We start from the raw sequence: 5,825 nt of genomic DNA, 5'->3' as shown, positions 1-5,825 counted from the left end.
TCTCCTTCCGATCCAAATGTGAATGTGAAATAAAAAAAAAAATAAAAAATAAAAAATAAAAAAAAAAACAAAAATATTTCCTACCCAAATTATAAGTCTAATTTTTCAATCATAATCTCTTTCCATATTCGTCTTCTCAAACGAAAAAAGAAAAGAAAAAATAAAATCATCTCGCAGAATTTGCCAAGTCCCGACCGTACCGCGCGTTTTACCCATCGGCTCATTTACGTTTCGCCTGAAACGCGCGTAGGCTCCCCGCATGGCTGGCGGCCCGGCGTGCGAGACGCCGACACCCGTCGCCGTACGTATATTATGCGCGTCTCTCATGGCGTTAGCTAAAATACATTTTTCACCGCGTTCGCACATTGCGGCGGCCGATATGCCGCGCCGGCTTTACATTTGCGAAAATCAACGTCGTGTGGCCGTTCAGCTCCTTTGTGCGGCTGAGCGAGCATTGCACTTCGCCCGTGTTACAAACTCTGGAGTTCCGCGCAAGCAGAGAACACCGTGAACAAAAACGAGAACGGTCGTAGGATTCTAATCCACGTCCCCACTATTGCCGCGCCGAAGGCGTGCGCTCTCGTACGTTAATATTTGACGAAAGGGAATTAAATTTTTGGCCAAAGAGAAGATCCATGTGGTCCGTCTCGTCAGGTCCAGCGTTCACTTGTTAAAAAGTGAATTTAAAAGTAAAACGAACAGACTCGTGAATCGCGAGAGTGCAAACTCGAGCGAGCGAGAATGTGAGTTATATAGGTGCGAACATAAAGAGCGTGTCGCGGCGGGTGACTCCGTCGCGCCTCAGACGCCCTTCGTATCCTGGAGCGATATAGAAATGAACAGCTCCCTGGTTGATCCTGCCAGTAATCATATGCTTGTCTCAAAGACTAAGCCATGCAAGTCTCAGTAAAAGCCGAATTAAGGTGAAACCGCGAATGGCTCAATATATCAGTTTTGGTTCCTTAGATCGTACATAGTTACTTGGATAACTGTGGCAATTCTAGAGCTAATACATGCAAACGAGGTCCTGACCGGCAACGGGAGGGATGCTTTTATTAGATCAAAAACCAATCGGCGGCGGGGTTCGCGCCCCGTCCGTCGCCATTCGAGATGATTCTAGATAACTTTGTGCTGATCGCACGGTCTAGCACCGGCGACGCATCTTTCAAATGTCTGCCTTATCAACTGTCGATGGTAGTTTATGCGACTACCATGGTTGTCACGGGTAACGGGGAATCAGGGTTCGATTCCGGAGAGGGAGCCTGAGAAACGGCTACCACATCCACGGAAGGCAGCAGGCGCGCAAATTACCCACTCCCGGCACGGGGAGGTAGTGACGAAAAATAACGATACGGGACTCGTCCGAGGCCTCGTGATCGGAATGATTACACTTTAAATCCTTTAACGAGGATCCATTGGAGGGCAAGTCTGGTGCCAGCAGCCGCGGTAATTCCAGCTCCAATAGCATATACTAAAGTTGTTGCGGTTAAAAAGCTCGTAGTTGAAATTGTGTCCTGCGGTGTCGGTCTACCGAATGCGGTACGACAGGCACGTCTGCGGGGCTTCTCGCCGGTGCGTCCACCGCCAGTGTGTTGCGGTCGTCCTCGCGGGCGGCCGCGCGCCGAGGCGGGCCGTCGCGGCTGTTTACTTTGAACAAATTAGAGTGCTCAAAGCGGGCTAACACTTGCCTGAATATTGTACGCATGGAATAATAGAATAGGACCTCGGTTCTGTTTTGTTGGCTTTCTGATACCAGAGGTAATGATTAATAGGGACAACTGGGGGCATTCGTATTGCGACGTTAGAGGTGAAATTCTTGGATCGTCGCAAGACGGACTAAAGCGAAAGCATTTGCCAAAGGTGTTTTCATTAATCAAGAACGAAAGTTAGAGGTTCGAAGGCGATTAGATACCGCTGTAGTTCTAACCATAAATGATGCCAGCCAGCGATCCGCCGAAGTTTCATAATTTTAACCCGGTGGGCAGCTCCCGGGAAACCAAAGCTTTCGGGCTCCGGGGGGAGTATGGTTGCAAAGCTGAAACTTAAAGGAATTGACGGAAGGGCACCACCAGGAGTGGAGCCTGCGGCTTAATTCGACTCAACACGGGAAAACTCACCAGGCCCGGACACTGGAAGGATTGACGGATTAACAGCTCTTTCTCGATTCGGTGGGTGGTGGTGCATGGCCGCTCTTAGTTGGTGGAGCGATTTGTCAGGTTAATTCCGGTAACGAACGTAACTCTAGCCTATTAAATAGACGTGCAACCGGTATCACAGGAGTCCGCGGGCGCGCATCTTGCGGCGTTCGCGTCGCGGAAGTGTGTTTCGCGGTCTTCACTACCGGCGTACAATGAAAATCTTCTTAGAGGGACCGGCGGTATATATAGCCGCACGAGATTGAGCAATAGCAGGTCTGTGATGCCCTTAGATGTCCTGGGCCGCACGCGCGCTACACTGAAGGGATCAGCGTGTCCTCCTTGGCCTAACGGCCCGGGTAACCCGATGAAACCCCTTCGTGATAGGGATTGGGGTTTGCAATTCTCCCCCATGAACGAGGAATTCCTAGTAAAAGCGAGTCACCAGCTCGCGTTGATTGCGTCCCTGCCCTTTGTACATACCGCCCGTCGCTACTACCGATGGATGATTTGGTGAGGTCTTCGGACTGGTGCGCGGAAGCTCGTCTCGGGCATCCGACGCGTCGGAAAGTTTGACCGAATTTGATCATTTAGAGGAAGTAAAAGTCGTAACAAGGTTTCCGTAGGTGAACCTGCGGAAGGATCATTTCCTGTGAAATATAATATAAAATGAATTTTCATTCTTTTATATAGTATAAATATATTTATACACACGCGCAGAGCGCAAAATAAGCAAACACTGCGGCGGAATTTCGCCCTAGGGCGCCGCCGCGAACCGCGGACTGCCGGTGTCGCGGGAGGCGGGTCTGTCGGCCCGATTCCCGCGTCCGGCTATATTCTGTGAAAAATGTAATTTTTTTTCCGATAGAGAAAAAAGAAAAAAAACGCAACCGATAAACAATATATATATATATATCATAAAACACTATTACCCTGAACGGCGGATCACTCGGCTCGTGGGTCGATGAAGAACGCAGCTAAATGCGCGTCAGAGTGTGAACTGCAGGACACATGAGCATCGACATTTCGAACGCACATTGCGGTCCGAGCAAGACTTAGTTTGTCGACGGACCACTCCTGTTTGAGGGTCGCGCACACAATGCGACCAGACTTCGCCGTCTTCTCTCTTCGGAGAGAAGATTCGGCGAGAGTGTTGCCGGTCTGTCGTCCGCCGGCGCGCGAGCGCCGGACGGACGTCCGGTTAAATTTGACTTGGCGCGCTCTCTCGGTCCCCCCCGAGACGCTTTTCGAGCTAGCGACGACGCTGTGAAACCCGCCGCCGGTCCTCACGGGCCGGCGCGCGGGGGCGTTTCTTCGCGCTCTGCGTCGCGCGCGGGTACCGTGCGAAACCGGAGAGCGTTTACATTATTCATATATATGTATATTTATATATATATATGAATTTTTTTTTGTTGTCGACCTCAAATCAGGAGAGATCACCCGCCGAACTTAAGCATATCAGTAAGCGGAGGAAAAGAAACTAACGAGGATTCCCCGAGTAGCGGCGAGCGAAACGGGAAGAGCCCAGCGCTGAATCCTGCGGCCCAGGCGGGCCGCCGGGAAATGTAGCGTTAGGGAGGAGAGTAATATATACACGCGCGGTCATTAGTCACGGCTGCCTGTCCAAGTTCATCTTGAACGGGGCCCGCTTACCCGCAGAGGGTGCCAGGCCCGTGGTGACGGTAGCCGGCCGCGACGGTCTCTCTCCCCAGAGTCGGGTTGCTTGAGAGTGCAGCCCTAAGTGGGTGGTAAACTCCATCTAAGGCTAAATACTACCACGAGACCGATAGCGAACAAGTACCGTGAGGGAAAGTTGAAAAGAACTTTGAAGAGAGAGTTAAAGAGTACGTGAAACCGTTCAGGGGTAAACCTGTGGAACTCAAACGAGCGAACGGAGAGATTCATCGTGTCTTCCGTCGGAGCCCGCGTCCCGGCGCACACCTCCGCCCTTCGGCACTCGTTGTCGGGGCGGGGGGTGTCCGGGTGCGCAGCCGGGCTCCCGGAGCGCGTGCACTTCTCTCTCAGTATAACACCGCGACCCGTTGCGCCTCGGTCGAATGCGCCGTGCGGCTGTCCCGCCTCGCTCCGCGGGGCGGAGCCGCGGCGTCCACGGCCGGGGCGAGTTTTAAAGCGACGGTAGAGAACGAGGATCGCGTCCGCCCCTTCGGAGGGCGTCCGTCGCGTCACAGCGGCTTCCTTCTCGTGGCCCCCGGCGCCCAGTGCGTCGCGGGTGTCGCGTTTCGGATGTCCGTGGCTAGTGGCGCGCTCTCGGACGGGACGCGTCCCGGTCGGCGGTGGTTTTGTTTTGGGCACTCACAGGACCCGTCTTGAAACACGGACCAAGGAGTCTAGCATGTGCGCGAGTCATCGGGAACACTGATAAACCCAGAGGCGAAATGAAAGTGAAAGGTCGGCCTCGAGCCGGCCGCAGGGAAGATGCGCGGGCGTCGTCAGACGCCCCGCCGCATTCCCGAGGCGTTTCGAGAAAGCCCCCGTGCGATTATCGAGACGCACTGAGAGCGTACACGCTGGGACCCGAAAGATGGTGAACTATGCCTGGTCAGGTCGAAGTCAGGGGAAACCCTGATGGAGGACCGAAGCGATTCTGACGTGCAAATCGATCGTCCGAACTGGGTATAGGGGCGAAAGACTAATCGAACTATCTAATAGCTGGTTCCATCCGAAGTTTCCCTCAGGATAGCTGGCGCTCGAGAAACATGACGGAATTTATTCCGCCATTCTGACAGTCTCATCCGGTAAAGCGAATGATTAGAGGCATTGGGGCCGAAATGGCCTCAACCTATTCTCAAACTTTAAATGGGTGAGATCTCCTTCTTGCTCGAAGATGAAGTAGGAGCTCGGATGGGAGTGCCAAGTGGGCCAATTTTGGTAAGCAGAACTGGCGCTGTGGGATGAACCAAACGTCGAGTTAAGGCGCCCAATGAACGCTCATCGGAGACCATAAAAGGCGTTGGTCGCTCATGACAGCAGGACGGTGGCCATGGAAGTCGGAATCCGCTAAGGAGTGTGTAACAACTCACCTGCCGAAGCAACCAGCCCTGAAAATGGATGGCGCTGTAGCGTTCAGCCTATACTCGACCGTCGCAGGCAAGCGGGACGTTCGTGCGGTCTCGTGCCGTGCGATCGTTTTGAAGCCGCGACGAGTAGGATGGCCGCGGCGGTGTGCGCAGAAGGGTCTGGGCGTGAGCCCGCCTGGAGCCTCCGTCGGCGCAGATCTTGGTGGTAGTAGCAAATACTCAAGCGAGGTCCTTGAGGGCTGATGTGGAGAAGGGTTTCGCGTTAACAGCCGTTGCACGCGAGTTAGTCGATCCTAAGCCCTAGGAGAAATCCGATGTTGATGATGGTGTAAAGTTATATATATACATTATAATAATATCACACCCGTCGGGCGAAAGGGAATCCGGTTGCAGTTCCGGAACCCGGCTGCGGAACCGTCTTAAAAATCGTTCCCTCGCAAGAGAGTTCGTCGGGGTAACCCAAAGTGGCCTGAAGACGCCGACGGGAGATCCGGAGAGAGTTATCTTTTCTGCCTGAGCGTTCGAGCGCCCTGGAATCCCATAGCGGGGAGATAGGGCTCGGGACGCGAAGAGCATCGCCGATGCGGCGGTGTCCGGATCGGCCCCTCGGACCTTGAAAATTCAGGTGAGGGATACGCGGAGATGTCGCGCC

At 53.5% G+C, this 5,825-nt stretch overlaps 2 non-coding genes and 1 pseudogene across 2 annotated transcripts; all 3 read left to right on the top strand.

The window, feature by feature from the left end:
• The first annotated feature begins 844 nt into the window (after positions 1–844).
• Positions 845–2,784, top strand: LOC148271455 (small subunit ribosomal RNA). The gene has a single exon (XR_015825088.1). It is a non-coding gene; the product is annotated as a small subunit ribosomal RNA (ribosomal RNA).
• A 280-nt stretch (positions 2,785–3,064) lies between these two features.
• On the top strand, positions 3,065–3,226 carry LOC148271454 (5.8S ribosomal RNA). The gene has a single exon (XR_015825087.1). It is a non-coding gene; the product is annotated as a 5.8S ribosomal RNA (ribosomal RNA).
• A 325-nt stretch (positions 3,227–3,551) lies between these two features.
• The window catches only part of LOC148271453 (large subunit ribosomal RNA), a 5,474-nt pseudogene continuing 3,200 nt past the window's right edge, over positions 3,552–5,825 (top strand).

Source organism: Micrasema longulum, unplaced genomic scaffold (assembly GCF_059751315.1).
Source record: "Micrasema longulum isolate JH-2025_06_02 unplaced genomic scaffold, ASM5975131v1 h1tg002861l, whole genome shotgun sequence".
Lineage (NCBI taxonomy): Eukaryota > Metazoa > Arthropoda > Insecta > Trichoptera > Brachycentridae > Micrasema > Micrasema longulum.
Note: the sequence above shows the minus strand (reverse complement) of the source record. Positions and strands in the feature narration are given on the sequence as shown.